This window comes from Hylaeus anthracinus, unplaced genomic scaffold (genome assembly GCF_026225885.1).
Source record: "Hylaeus anthracinus isolate JK02 unplaced genomic scaffold, UHH_iyHylAnth1.0_haploid 11981, whole genome shotgun sequence".
In the NCBI taxonomy this organism is placed as follows: Eukaryota; Metazoa; Arthropoda; class Insecta; order Hymenoptera; family Colletidae; genus Hylaeus; species Hylaeus anthracinus.
This window is the reverse complement of record NW_026534329.1, coordinates 4,488,734-4,505,332: the sequence shown is the minus strand read 5'-3', so window position 1 is coordinate 4,505,332 and position 16,599 is coordinate 4,488,734. Positions and strand designations below refer to the sequence as shown.

The following is a 16,599-nucleotide window of genomic DNA, read 5'->3' as shown; positions in this document are numbered from 1 at the left end:
AACACGATCAATACGAGCTTCCTGCATCTATAATTACGACGCGGCGCATAGATTGAGTAATAAATTCGAATTTCTTGCAACAAAACGTCGACTAAGAATTTTCTTCGGCATTAACCTTCATCATTTTTAAATTCGATTGACGTAACATTCGAAATTTAAAGAAATGAAAATGTCAGGTTCTCTAAATAAAGAAATCAAAAAGAAAGTAAACTGAAAACACGACGAAAGTACGAGCGACTGGCCGAAGGCATTCGAGCTCGATACGAAACAATAAAGGGGTTGTCTGTTTTTAGCGTAACGAAGCGAAGCGCGATCATTCGCGAGCGTATCACAGTCGAATATATTACTTCGCTTTCCGCGGCTCGGAGAACGAAGCTTTTAACCAGTTTCCCGTTTTATCGGCGCTCTAAGCAAAACACACAGCACGTTGTACGACATCGTAAGGGTAACCGTGCGCAATTCCAGCCCGCTTGGGAAGGTGTGTTTCATCCACGCTCGGCGATAGCAAGCCATTAACGTGGAAATAAATCTTTATCTCGTACTAAAGCGACGCGATCCGCGCGAAGAAAATTAGAAAGCGATTGTGGTTGATTTTCGGCGAAATAAAATTGTTTCCAAGTGGAAGGATAACAGGATAACAACCTACATTATAATTGGTACGACGAAACTATTACAGAAACAGTTTTACAAAAGGCATTTGCTGCAAAAATTGCGTGGTGTAAATTACTTTTTATAAGTAAAGTAAACACACTAATTTTTTTAATGGTGTCTCATATATCTAAATCAACAAGTTTCAGTTTCCTTATTTAGGTTAAAGTCGATCAAATTGATAATCAAATAACTGAAGTAATATTTGTGCTTCACCTATTGTCTACGATTTTGAATGATACCTCATTATGAATTATACTATTCTTCGAAGCGACTGGCATTCCCATAGCGTGAAATTATATGAAAATTTGGTTTCAGAATCTTTTGGACACCTCCATCCACGCAGCAATATTAATTCTACGACTTTCTCATTAGAATCGACCAGTTTCGCCGCGAACATTTGTCGCGTACGTTTCAGAGCGCGAAAGATAATCGCATCGGTTGCTTCAGAAGAATCACCTCTCTACGTACGAGCAATTAGGTTGCTCGTTTCTAGCGCGAGCGTTCCGTTTGATATAACGAAGCTCCGAAACGAAATACCGCATTAAAGCCGCATCTGCTCTTTGAAATGAAAATTTCGCGAAAATTTCCAGCTCGAGCGATCACGCCATGGGCAACGAAAAGGAAAATAGGAATATCCAAACGTCGAAACGGACTGACAAGGGAAGTTCGGTAATTGATACACTCCAACAAATCTGAAACTTCGAAAAAGTAAAATACACGCGAATGTAATTGCTGTGTTGTTGCAGCTTTTCAAAAATATCCCTGGGTTTTCGTATTCTGCAGAATATAAACAGAAATTGAAAGAATGTTATCCAAGATTACGATCGTTATTGTTTATAAAGGAATTTCTTATCAAAAATATTATAATTAAAGATTATTTATAATAAACACTTTTTGAAAGTAAACAAGAGTGTTGCAACATCTCTAATAAATCACGCAGTGGTTATTGGTTATAGACACCATAAAAATGATAAAAATAATAATGTTGACAATAAATAGTCCTCCAAGAACAAATTTCAAATAAAATGGACGTACATGAACGCGCGATTACGTTTTACATGACAGAAGTTCGGAACGAAAATACAACATTAAAGCTGTGTCTGCTCCTTGAAATGAAAAATCGTGAAAACTTGTAGCGCGGTCGATCTGGCCGGAGGCGAAAAAGGAAAATAGGAATATCCAAACGTTTTGAGCGGCACACACGCGCGTGTCCCTCTTCGCGGCAGAGCTAACGTGCTATTGACCTGCTAAACCAATTTCCGGGCCGGAATTGCGGGAGATTTTTATTACAGCGAACCGTCGAACGAACTCGATCACTTCGGCTAGAAAAATCTCCTTCGTATCTCTACGATCGCCTATCGATAAAACAAAAACGTTTCATCGAAGTCTTAGAGTTCGATTTCATTGCAATCGAGACACCGAGCTTGAAGAAATCTTTTTCCCGTTCTCCGACCGAATCGATATTCTTGAAACATACGAGAATGGAGACAATGAGGTTAGAGATGAAAGGGATTATTAAATACATCGTTCCTGTACGGCTCGAGGAACCGAAGGGTCCATGCTCTTTAATGTTCTTTAATATTTCTTCTTCCGTCAAACGTTTGTGACATACTCTACTGGCGGAGGTAAGGAGAAAATGTTACATGATAGTTTAAACACTCTCTTGCATAGTCACGAGTAACATTATATGCGTTAACGAAAATTCAATTTATCTTTTTTTATAGATTATACATAACGGAACAAATACTTTTTTTATAATCATCAATAAAGGAGCAAGCGAGAATTCCTACATTATTATTAAGAAGTGAGTAACGAAGCTTTTTTTGTAGTCGACATTTTTATTATTTTTTTTTTTTAAATAACATTTACCCACTTTCAACATTAAAGAAAGGAAAATATGATATAAACTTTTGAAATGTAGTAATAGAATTATCGAAGTTATCGAATTCTGTTCTTCAAAAATAGAATATAGAATCATTCTCTCGTGTTCTTTCTCCCAGGAGAAGACAGTACAGAAAACGTTCGTGTCGGACGATAAAGAAATTGTCAATAAAGAAACTGGCTCACCGACCTGACGAAATGTAATTGAAAAACGTTCACAACTCTAATTCACAAACATTCTTTATTTTTCCCTTACTTCAACTCGTAGAATATTCTCGGCCAGAAAAATATCGCAAACTCCGTGTATTTTCGGCACTGGTATCTCCAAAAGGGAATCTAAAATATTCACAGAATCGCAATATTTTTCTCGTTGTTTAGGGAAGACCGAAACGAGTTGTGCTAGCAATTCGTTCCATTCGTCTCGCGCCTCGCGTGCTTGAATTTTTTTCGTATCGCTCGCCTTTTTCCAAGACAGGAACGCCCGCCGAGAGCCCAGCCACTGAAAGTTCACGAAATGGAAGAAACGCGGGGAATTTGTATTATCGGAGATTCGTCTCCCTCGCCCCGCAGACGAGACTCGTTTCGTCCCCTCCTCCCGGCCACGAAATTCCATTCCCTTCACAGAGCATCGACGCTCACCAGCGGCTCCACTCTTCTGGAATTTTAATTCACGAACGCTAATCCCAACTTTCCCGACGTCTTTCGTTTTCTTGCGATTATGGCTTCCTTGGTTAGCTCGCGGGCAGCGTACGAAGCGGTCGCGAAAATTTAACCCTTTGCACTTCTCTGGATGAACGTGAGCACCACGATTCGACTCGAGTCTTGGTTACGAAGTCAGAAACTGAATAAAATTAATTATACGGAGTGACGTACACTTGCAGGTTTCGGGACAAATGTTTGTTTTTTAAATATAATCGTACGTTATCTAGTTCGATGCATTCAGGAATAAAATTTGATATATTGATAGAGTATTGTTGTTTATGTTATATTCCAATAACCACTTGTTATCGGTGTTTCTTTGCACGAGTTGCGAGACTTTCATCAATGATTAATATGGCTTTCGTTCTTGTTTGTTAAAAATTTTAATTTTTTAGTCCATGGAAGGAATATCATGAGTATTTTCGACTCTGATGTCTAACCCCTCTTCATAAATGTAATTGTCGAATTAGTTTCGACTAACGTTATCGTGTAATTATTGTTTTGAAAAATAAATGAATATATATAAATTTATTCTGCCAATCAAAGAACATCCAACTTGACCATATACGTTGTGATTGTGAACTACAGTCAATCTCATAAATATTCGTACCCTCTATGTCTATTGCAGAAGTTTGACTAAATTAAATAATAGTTTTGATGTTACCAAATGAATTTTTCATTATAAATATATATATATGGTTAAGCTTATACATGTATATTTATATACAGGTACACTTGGAAACGTCGAATCTACCATTTAAACAAATTTCTTCAATAGACATAGAGGGTACGAATATTTATGGGATTGATTGCATATACTCACGAAAACCATTTCAATTACACTACGATGAGCTACATAAATTGTAAATACACACATTTCCAACCCCTAAAAAAGAAGAAAAAATACTTTTAATCTCCACAAAGTGGTATCGTCGCGTCGTTCCAAACAGAAACCCCCAGTGCAAAGGGTTAAAAGGACCCAAAATTCATCGATTGCCCTCGCTCCCCACGACACCCTCCACGAGATGCAAATTTTCCCTAAAGCATCAAGCAGCGAATCGCTCGAGGTAGACCACGTCGAAACAATTATCGAACAACACCACTCGGCCCCGATCGGGCCCGACTCCCCCGACCACGATTTTCCCGCACTCACATCACGAATCACGAAATTTTTCCGAGGTGCAGCAGGTTTTTCCCTGCGTGCGTGCGTTCCCCCGTTAAAACCACCCTTCGACCGCCGATCGACGGTGGTTGATTCGCGACGGCCGACCAGCAGCCGCTCACATCTCGAACTTCCGTCGTCGTCGTCGTCTTCTTCTTCCTCGCCCCCGCTGCGAATCCCGCTGTTTCGGCGGAGGCGAGCACGGAACACAAGCACGAAAACGAGCGCCGCGCGCGCACGCACCCTCGACGCACTCACTCGACGATCAAGACACGCGCGCACACGAGCCTTCCACGCCTAGGAGCCGTCGTTCGCGAGCGAGTGAACGCTCGGCGTCCACGTCGAGCCGAAGAAAGGCCGTTCACACGGAAGCCCTGCCGGCGTGTAGCCCACGGTACAAATATACCGATGCAACCGACTCAGTCCTGAGACTCTTCCTTTCACAGACTTTGCTGGCGTTTATAACAACAGATTAGTTGTCTGCAGAGGGCTCAGGATATATTTACTCGTGGTGTGCTGTCAAGCACACAAGTGTCTAAGCATCCAAGAATCCTTCGAAACCGATCCCGTTCGTTGCTCTCGGTCTACTAGAATTCGATCAACTCGGTACACTCGATTTTACAGACTTCGTTTATACACAAGCTCCGGAGTCGTTGTCCGCAGAGGACTCGCCACCGATGTGCTTTTGCTCGCGTGCTTTCGACGCCCAAGGTTTGAAGCGGCCGTGGGTCCAACAACCTTTCCAAACCGATTTCGTTTGTTGCTCCGAATCAATTGCACCATGCGAAAAGCGCCCTAAGCGGCACCTTTCGTCCCCTGTGTCTCAGTCACTACATTTGTACCGTCGACTGTACACGGAGCGCCGTCGCCGGCGGGACGCTGCTCGGACGCCGACGCCGGCACTTCTTCGCTACCATCCCCGGTTTCTTTCGCACTTGAAATACCGCCACGACGCGAAGGTACGCGCGACGAACGAATGTGGGGCAAAGGCTCGACCCACGCACACGCGTCGCCGTGTGGCCCGCGGTATGCACGGCTCTCGCTACTGCCGGCCGCCTGGCACAACGTGTGCCTCCGCTACTAAACCGCCGGCTCTCCCTCCTGAACCTTCCTCGACCCCCGCCACGCGGGATACCTGCGAGGAGCAACCCCCACCCTGATAAGCAACGACGATCAACCGAGGGAACCACCACCCCTTGCTCACGCCCGCGAAACCGCGCATGATCGCAGTGGCGTATCGCACCGCGAGCAGAACCCGTGGATCCCCACCAACTCGCGGAAAACGCTGGCGGTCGATTTTTTTTCGGGGACGTCGCTTGAACGGGGAGCATCGCGGGTTGACCTTTCGACAGTGTCATTGGACACGAGAGCGTACTAGAGATAGGATGGTCTTGTGTTTCGAGGTTTGCAGCCGAACTTGATTAACGTGGACCAGCGAAACGCTGGGAACAAATGGATGCGATTGTGTACGAGGGTTTCACGGTTACGGCGAAATGGAGGAAGAATGGCTTTGATGTGTCTTTATCAGTGCCTGGTCTTGGGAACAATGTGCATGGTACATTCGCAGTACTGTTGATGATTGAGTTGTTAGAGAGGGAAAATGGTCGCGTGGTTACGGCAACGAGGAAGAAAAAGAACTTTTTTTTGGAAGTAATGTTAAGTAGAATCTGTATATGTCATTCAGTAATATGTTTATTGTATGTGGAGTTTTCTATGTTTGGGAGGTTTTAACAAAACTTGTGTCTTCCTATCATTCAAATTGTATTATAAATATTTATAAACTTTTCCTTCCACGTGCTTATTTTAGTCGTTCTAAAATATAAAAATGATGAATTGTTGAAATACGTAAAAGAGAAAAATTGTGACACCTCTGACCGGATGAAATGTCAATAATTTTATACGGGTCACTTAGGAGGGAACGATGTGAAAAGGAAATTACGCATACATATTGGTCAGCCCGGAAGAAATTGATTTTCTGATAGCTTAGCACTCTATTTTCAAGAATATATGCAGGAAGAAGATGGAGAGTGGAAAGTCAATACTACCCCTACGCGGTGACGAAATTTCTCACGAGACTGTTTACGGTTTAATATAATCTCGTATACTTATTTACTGCAAAATCGGAATAAAGGAAATTGATTTTCCTTACTACATATTTTACTGCCCTTCAACGCTACATACTGCACGTCGCGAAAATCAGAAGTTATTCGGAACGTCTCAGGAGAAAATTTATTAATGGCGTAGTTAACTTGACAACGTACATTGACAACATTGCAATGTAACAATGTGAATTTATTGTTTCCTATATTTTCTTTCAGGAGCATGTGAAGAGTATAACTGTCTTCTATTTGCAGTGAAAAACTGATTTCTTTCATTTGTGTCGTTGAGTGAATTAGTGTGCTAAAAGACAAATGTTTCAGAAGAAATGCTACAGCTTTCAGATTGAATACGACCCCTTGTATATTATTTAAATAACGTTCAATATTTGACTACAGTAAATGTTCACACCTTGGGATTACATTATCAAACAAGGCTGGTATTAAATTAAGACATTTTTAATTGAAACAGAATCACTGTGGGATTAGTATTCCCTTAGAGTCATGTTCATTAATATTAACGACGTCTAACGAGTATTGGTGTATAAATTAAATCATCAAAGATTAATGCACACGTAATTCTAATATATTCAGTTGAATGATATTAAAACAAAGTTATCTATCAGTAACTATTTACAATTCAGAAAACAAAATTATATTTCTTATTGAAGGCCAATTTAAATCTTAACACTTGTCAAAGTGTTTCTTTTTTCGTTCCGTATGTAAACTACTACTTTCAGACTTTACATAATCCATCACTATGATGTAGTGGTGCAGAACCTGTGCATAAATCTTTGCTTAAATTGTATACTGATACAAAGACAAAGATATTTCGATAAATAGGAAACGTGAACTACATATTTAGGAATCAGCTCCGTCAGTTAATACGCTACTGGAGTAACATCGATTGGCGAGTATCAATCCTTCAGCGACTCGGTCCGAATCAATTTTGAATCTAGTTCGCCCTGGTTATGAAGCCCTCCTGCATTGTCTCGTGATCTTTTTCTCGTTTCGTGCACCATGCACTATGCATTTTTCTATTTCCATTACACCGAACGGGGTAAGCTTTCCTCTCTGCTTTTCACCCACGTACAGGCGCCATCAATAATTCTGTTTATGTTTGAATCGCATATTCGGTTATTTCGTTCCATAGAATCGGCTCCGAGACGTGCGATCCGGCGTTGAATAATTTTTGAGGTACCCTCGCAGATGTTTGTTCTCCGCGATCACGGTTGGACAGTATATGGGAGTAGGTTAATTCTACGCGAATAATAGATGAATTGAGTCGGCCGTGTAGGGATTTTTCGCTGCGTTTACTCCACTGCACGGTCACTCGGATTAGGTTCTGTTGGCTCGACAAGGAACGTAATATCATTTTATAGTTTTCAATTGTAATTCCACTAGTAACGAATAGAAAATTTTCTATCATTCAGTCAACATTAGAGTACAATAATATATTATTATTTTATTTTTTATTTATTTTTCATACCAATAGTTTAACGCAACTGTTACTCCGAAATAACAATAAAACATAATACGAATTCTTTATTTTCGAGTAACGCAATATTATTAAGCATGCCGTTCTTCATTATTCTCACGGGAGAGCTGCTCAAAGCAATTTGTGAAGACACTTTCACACTAATGCGTTCACACTTTCTCTCGTGTTACCCGATGGGAATAGAGTGGATTGCGACGCAGCGTGCATTTATGCAGATACAACGTTGACTTTTATTATAACTCTTCACTGACCTAGTGTAGTAGGAGTCCTAGTGGACTCGTCGCAAGGTACAGGACACCTAAGACTTGTTGGCAATAATCCTAACTTGCTCATGGAAATCACAAAACCAAAGAAAAATCTCTAAGTAAATTGTAAACTCAGGTTTATTTTTCATTTATTCCTGTTTGAAACCTTGCATTTATTAATAATAAAGATCCTCCAGAAGATTTTTACGATGAGTAGAAACAGTTGATAATGTATCAAGTTTGTTTGCTTGGCTTTACCTACTATACTTCATAAGAATATAAAATACTTCGTTTAAACGCTTTCATTTAAACTTTTTCGGTTCCTCTTGATAACCGTATCACGGCAAGACGCATGACGCGTTATCGTTGGTGTTTTGAAGTAAACACGTGCTCCTCCGAAATCGCCAAACGCAACAAATTCCGAGCAACGAGGCACGCAGGACCGCTTAAAAATCTATTTCCCTAAATCGAAACGGCATCCTCGCGTGCAGCGGGAAACGCGCCGTCGCGGCGCTTATCCCTCGGCTCCATCGCTGGCTCTCCGCGCGGGGTACGTGTGCAACCAGTGAAAAATTGCGCTCCACCGAGCGCAACAAAGCGGCCAACTTATACCGCGTACACGGAGTATACGAACTGTGTCACGTTCAACAGTTTACCCTACATTCAACAGCCGTCCATAGCCGGGGAAAAGCTCTGAAACGTACCCCCAGCGCCAAAGACAACAACAAACACTGCAAGGGTGCACCCTCATGCCCGAAGCGAGCTCAGAAACAGGTAAAATCCGCCGAGACAATACCGACAGAAATCACGTACCGTCGCGTGTAACATCCGCGGTGAATCGATCGTCGTGGAAAACAAGGAAATTGCGCGTGCCGTGGCCTCCGAGTAAATGGAATCGCTGGCAGAGGATACGAACCCCTCGACGAGCTCGCTTTTCTCGTTAGATCGGTGTCTATCCTCTGGAAGTAGATGCGTACCGAGGATCGTATTGGGATCTGGATCAGCCAGAGAGATTTCGTTCATCGAGTTTCACCTTCTATTACGATTGTCAGTGTTTGGAATCTGCAGCACCTTTCTGTAGATATTTTCGTCGACACGGTTTTATGCAAATGACTACGTACTGCGAGTGTCCGAGAGTTTTTTGGGGGGATTTTATTTCAGTTTCTTATATTTATGCGCGCGATGACGAAGCTGTGTACATGTTCGTGGCTGTGTTTTATTTATCGATGGACGCGAGATACAGATGAATATTTTAAAATGACTAATTACTACGACTAATACATCTAAGAGTATTAATAGGATTGACAAGTACATAAGAGTCAGTTATCTAATCTTCGACAGTCTCGAGACAAAATTTTAACTTTATTGAAATTTCGACGAATTGTAGTCTGGCACTCAACGTGTTAATAGAACGAGTCAATCTAAAATAATTAATACAAAGTATAACTCTGAAAGAATGAATAGACTCGAGGTCTTCAAAAGAACTAAGAAAATTAATCACCCTCAAAGAACTCCACTCAATAACACGGAACGTCAAACTTATACAAATTAGATCGCAGACAAAAATTATGAGGCGTCATGCGTGTAATCTACACGATGCATCGATCGCCGTGAAAAACAAGGAAATTGCGCGTGCCGCGGCGAAAAATGAAATCGCTGACGGAGGACAGAGGCCGCAGCGAGCCCCTCGGGGTCCCTCGATGAACCCACCTTTCCTCGCAGCCCGGTTTCTGTGCCTTTTCTCGGTACTGCCACCCTCATATTCTCCGGAGAAATTATACTCGGACCCGCGGCGGGTCGACGAGCGGCGTGAGAAAGCAGGAAAGCGCGGCGATTCGCCTGGAAGGCGCACACACCACGCGGTGTGTATTCAACCAGTGGCGGCGGCGCGCCATATAACCGGATGTTGACCCGACGAGGAGGGCGACGTCGGAATCGCGGCCGCGGTGACTCGGTGACCGATCTTCAGCCGCCCTTCCACCACCTGCCGCGCGGCGTCGCGATGCCATCGAACCTCGATTCCAGGCGTGTCATACTCGTCTCTGCCCGACGGCCAATTTACACTTTAAATTCATCTCGCTCCAGAATCCAGGCACAGAAATTCTCGAGCGTTGCTCACTAATCGGTAATTGGAAAATGGAAAAACGGAGACACTCTTTTGCCTTTCGTTTGGACTCTTGGAATTCTGGAAAATATTCGTTGAAGTGAAGGTGAGGTTTCTGTGTTTTGGAAGGAGGATGCTTATATTTTCTGTATTGGTTGATACTTTTTTCTGAAGATATGTCGGAGTGTTGTTTGAAAAGAGTACTTTTGATACATGTAGGAAATGTTTATAATAGTCATATAGTTTGTGGTCAAAGAATTCCCGAGTATTTGCCTGCTATTTTTATACCTGATTATGGATCATTCCTAAATTAAAGGGTTCTCCGAAAGAGGCTTCGAATTATGTTTCTTTAACGACAATAACGTCTGCCAGGGTATTCGCAATGGAGAAATTAAATAATTAATTCTGAAGCTGAGGTGTTGAAGAAAATAAATATACATTGGTAAATTCTAAAAAGGTTGCAAAAATAAGTACTAGTACAAACGTTGGGTAACATCATTCTTAATTGCATAAAAATAAAATTTTAGCCTCGTAGGAATTTTCACGATTATTAATCTGGAAGTCAACGTGTTAAACGACGTCATCTTTCACCTCCTACCATTAATGATTCATCAGAAAACAAAATCCTAAATCCCCTTTTGGAAAACCCTCCACTTCCTACTATCACCAAATATTTATCTCTTTCTTGACACATCCTGTCATCGTCAATAATAGTCCTAAAGACCATCGAATGTTCAAACTACCCTGATTCACTTTCCATTGCGCCCCACAGCATTGAGGGATTATTAGTACCCTCGAACAAATAACAATATCTATAACAAAACGGTTAAGCTGTCCGCAAACTTTGACGGATTCAGTCGCATGCTAGCGGCGTGTTTGACATGCTTGCTCTATTCCCTTCGAGAGGCCTGTATTTGATCGGTAGGCCGTGTCGAATAGAGGGACGCGCGACCCAGAATACGCTGCGCGTCGGAAGAATGTTTCGCGGGGCTGGTACGACGCTGGAGCAAGAGTGACGAAGCGGGAGATACCTGGGGAATGGGGTGGCTAAGAGGGACGCGATGACGGGGGTTCGTGAGAGAGGGAGTACACGCGGTAGCAGCTACCACGTCGTATACCAACGCCACTCCATATTGATTTTCCGGGAGGGGGGTGGAATGGCGGTGAAGAGAAAGCGCGAGAGAGACAGGATGGATGGAAAGGGATAAGGGATGAAACAGAGGAAGAAAGGAATCACAAGAGGGAGAGAGTTAAAGTAAACGCGGAGCTGATTGTCGAAGGGACAGAGGGATGCAGAGGCTAGAAAAACGGAGCAGGAGTGCGAGAGGGAAAAGAACGCGTGTCGGGGTGGGTTTAGCCGCTTCCTCGCCGTTAACCAGCGCGAGTAACCCCTGAAGTTAAGTTCGACGAAGATGGCCGTCCCTTCAACCGGCCGGTGTAAATATTACCGCGGAGCAGCAATAGTGTGTGGACCACCATTGAATTTTCAATAGTTATTGGTTGGACTGAACATTGCATTGTAAAATTTAAGGGTTGTTTTTCTCTACTTTCCATCAAGTCAGTTTTGAGGGAATGAGGAAAAATGTATGTGAAAGAATTTAATGCCTTGTGAATTTACTAAATAAATGTTGCTTGAATTAATCAGTCAGGAAGGATCAGTATGAAGAATAATTTTAAAAGAATAAATTCAACTAAAATTCGAAAAGAATTAATAAATATAATAGTCTGGAAGAACTGACCGGAGCAATAATTCTAAAAGAATTAATGCAAGTAATATTTCCAACAGTGTTAATAAATAATAATATATCTGAAGTTTGATTGGTCAAACACTGTTCACAGTGGAATTACTGATGCTATGACAGGGATCGACGAGGGGACGGAATACATACAGAATACATAGTCATTTTATTTGCCCGCTCGTAACGTAGACATAAAAAATTTCATTCCGAAGCTTATTGTATGATCTATTCATAGGGAAAAAATTCATTTTCAGCGAAAACTATTACTTTAAAAAATTCGAAAATACATTCTTCGTGTCATCGCTGATAAGGTGGTCGTTAATTTATCGCTGACCAAGTAATTTAGTATGTATTGCGTGGCAATTTACTTTTAAAAGTTACTTTTCCGACAGAAGTCGTAATAAAAATAAATTAATAAATTCTCGAGATTATCGAGATGTTAAATTAACTTACGCGGTGAAAATAGTTTGCAAGTAATTTGCAATCGTCAGACTAACTTAAAAATTGTGTACAATTTTAATATTGAAACTTACAAATGAAATTATTACTTTTTGTTTCATACTCTGACTGTCCAAGTAATTTAATGACACAAAAAGTACGTCTCCTGTGGTTGTATAAAGTGGACTTCATTTGCATGAAAATGAGTTTTTTTATTTTCACGGATTATTAGTATCGGAAGTTATGTTGTAACGTTACACAGTAGTCTCGTGAATTATTTGCAAAAGTTTGTACAAGTCTCATAAATTTATTCTCATATAACCAAAGTCTGCTCTTTACGACCAACGAAGGGTGATCGCATGACCTTTCGTTATGATCATAAATAAGACCTGGTATAAAGTCGATGAAAAGTAACAGTACAGTCTTGTCTGACTATGTAAATAATAATATTTACCGAGACATAAAATGCTATCTTATCTGATATCAGATAACTATTCATTCATGTATAATTGTATTCTTGCATATATATACGAGTGGGATTAAAAATGTAGCTGAAGCATCGATTACTATTTTTAATAATTATGTACTTTCGTACATATTAAAACTTGAATTATACTCTATTATATCTCACATTAAACGATTAGAAACCTTCGTTTATCCCACCTCATTAAATTTATATAACATTTCACGTATGAGTTTCAAAATGAATGATTTAACCTGAAAAAAGGCGTTCAGAAGTCACGACTCGCAATGTAAAGTATGTCGTACGTACACAACGCACTTCGTGTTCATTCAAAGAATGGTTCATTCATAATGAATTCAGGTGACTAGTCACGACGTTTCTGTGCCGTGAGTTCGTACGGCACTGAACAGTGGATCGTTCTTCCTGCACAGTAGACGCGCTCCGTATCTGGTCAGACGCCCTCGCGTCTGCTCGGCAGTCGTCGTGGTAATTCGTCGTGTATCGTGAAAGGTCGACTCCGCTACGCGTTTGCGTTAACCGCGCGATTACTCGAGTCTCGATGGGAAACTGGCCAACGTCGTTCGATCGTCACGAAAGACCTTTTTATTTTTTCTATTGAATCCAAAACGGTTTCTTAAGAGCAACTGTGGAACACGAGGCAAGTTGCTACTACCATCCCCTGATTTGATTAGTTGTACGGTGAATAATCAAAGTTCAATAACTTTGGATCTTTGATGTAACGAACATTTAGTTACCCTCCAACTCATTGGCGGTCTACGTGAAACTATATTCGTGGTACTCAATAATCATCCCTGTTCATAGCGATGTAAATGACCAACCATGAAGAACCAGGTGGTGAAACCCTCAAACAACTATTAATTGGTAACGCCATTAGGTTTCCCTATGCAAGGGTGGCCCTTTTAGCGTAGTTGGTAATTGCTAGTTGGTACATTACGTGCAAGCTCACCTAGATTCAAAATAGTACTTTAAGAGCAACCGTGGAACGGGTAGCTATTTTAACAGAAGGCTGATTACTAATATCATCCCCTGGTCTTCTTACATTTCATGTAATAAACATATAGTTCCTTTCACACCCATTGGCGATCTACATGGAACTAGTCTCATTACATTCAATGATCATCGATATCCGGTTCATAGCGATTCAAATGATAGATTCCGTTCGACTCGATCGATTTCCTCTCGGCGTACAAATTGGATCTAGCAGTGATACGCTGGAGTTTAATTAAACTTGTGCCCACCATAACTTTCGGGGACACCCGTTTGGTCTGTGTTGAGATACGATCGATTGAACCTCCATAGAAAATCTCATCTGAGGTGAACATTTGATTTCTATTCAAATTTGCTTTTTTCTTAAACGAAAGAAAATTCATTGGTAGTGGGAGCATTGACTCAAGAAAATCTCTCCGTTGAGTGTGAATTTTAATACAAAGCAGAGAAATTGTTTACTGATTTATAATCATTGATAGTTAACAATTTTTAATACATACATATTTTCGACCTCAAACATTAGCTTCAGAAACGTCGTCTCTAAAATAAATAAGGATTAACACTAATACTTTAAGACAAAAAAGGTATTGTAAATTTTCTTTTTTATACCAGATGATCAGGAAGAAAGCAGAAATATGAGAAACATTTACTTGTGTTTTTTTAATCGCTGGAAAGCTAGTAGACACGTGTACAAGAATTGCGTATTTCTTTGGCTATCGCGCGACGTTCGGAGTGTTGGTCGCATTGTTCAGCTAATAGCTTTCTTCGTTATTAAAGAACCTAATGTCCATCCGGACGGATTAAACGGCTTCACATTCTAATTATCCTCTGCGCAAATGCACCGGCGTTATTTTTATTTTAATTACGGGAAGTCCCATTAAAATACGTACCGCCCCGATTACGCGGAAATTTATACTTAGCGTTCATCCTACCAAGCATTGGGAACGAGAGTCCGGACAAAAGTTATTGGACATTGTTGACTAATAAAAAAAGAGGATTAAAAAGTTCAATTAATTAGCGTGGATACGCAACTCGTTCTCAAAAAGGGGTATCGATCTCGATGATGAACTATTCGCGTTAAAAATAAATAAGAATTCAAATCTTTGTTAAATTAGAAACATGTACTATTAATATTAACCCTTTATAATTGTTTCTATAATAATTAAATATAATAAGTCAACGTAGTATCAACAATTTCTTCGTTTTATTTAGTACTCTATTCCTTTATCTTTTAACAAATTTCAAAGGTTCGTATCATCTACGTTGGCTGCAAAAAGATCATAAAAATGATCTCAAAACTGGTAAAAATAAAAAGTACCCCCTTAAGTTAAATACCAATCAGGTTTCACTGAATAATTTCTCGCATACAAATGTTTGCAATGACTACTATTTAAGATTCCTGACACGAAGCATAAATAGCCATCAGTAGTCGAAGACTTAGCGTCTCTTCCATCCTTGAAGAAGGCGTTGCGATGCGATAGAGTTCGCGGAATAATGGCGTTCCTTGGATGGAACTCGGTGGAAGTTTCGCATTACGAGAACCGATAGGACGCGTTGCAAAGTAACGCACGGGAACGAACCAAGAGGTCACGTTCGCTTTTATCGCGCGGGACAAAGTTTCCGCGCCCAGGTGCAAGTCGCTGCGTGAAAGTAAATCAAGCTTGACAAACTCCGCGCTTGTTAGCGTCCCGTTGCAACGGTTCTCGGTTCCGCAAGCTGCCAAGGACTTCGTGTGTGAGTTAGATCGTCCTGGGATCCCAGCGTTCGCGGCCAAGTTGGCCGGCTAGCGATTTCGCAGCCGGACTGGAATTTTTATCACGGCGATATGAAATCTGCATAGTTAACGTCGAGGTTTCGTCAGAGCGTTAATTTCGACCGCTGCACTTGCTATCCCCGTATTTCCCTCGCGAATCCTGTTATCTGCGTGGGAAATTAAAGACGAGCAGGTCATATTTTATGAGATCGCGAGATGCAGTTTATGCGATGTTGGTCTGTGCAGGTGTATCGAGAAAAATGCTTGCGTGTGCAGAAATGAACACCACTGGAGTACTAAAATCGCGAGTTAATAATGTTTAATTTTATACAAGATTTTATTAATTATAAGTCTCAGTGATAATATTTTCGAATGTTATGTGTAAGTTGATTAAGAAAAATTATTAGGAAATTTAAAATGAATTCATGAAACTTAGAAACAAACTAGGTGCAGTTACAAATGCGACATTTTTTATTTTTAATTGAATCTTCACACTGAAACAGGAAGAGTGGACGCGAAACGTGACCTTTCTCTTTGAATTAACCATGTCGTCACCTTGGATATACTCTTTACGCGAAGTCAGCGAGGAAGAGTCAAGGACTGTGACCTTTTTCGTAGGATTAAATTGTGCTGTCACCCGTGACGCGTTAAGCGTCATCTGCAATTTCACGTGTACCCTCGTAGGGTAGAAACTGTAAAATGGATGCCCTAATCAGGGTACAAAAGGCGAAGGCACAACCTGATTGATACGGAAAGGAAATGCCGCGAGTCGAGGAAGTCGCTGTCGTGACAGTTACGAGAACGTGAAACTTAACGAAGTTTCAAATATAGCTTTCGAGAAAGCTGCGAGGCTGAAACCAAT

General features: G+C 41.0%; 1 protein-coding gene across 1 annotated transcript in view; it reads right to left on the bottom strand.

The window, feature by feature from the left end:
* The window catches only part of LOC128885518 (uncharacterized), a 224,820-nt gene extending 219,415 nt beyond the window's left edge, over positions 1-5,405 (bottom strand). The window contains exon 1 of the mRNA XM_054139599.1: positions 4,385-5,405. The gene's annotated coding sequence lies outside the window, so the exon portion shown is untranslated. The remainder of the gene's footprint in view (positions 1-4,384) is intronic.
* Between the last annotated feature and the right edge of the window lie 11,194 nt (positions 5,406-16,599).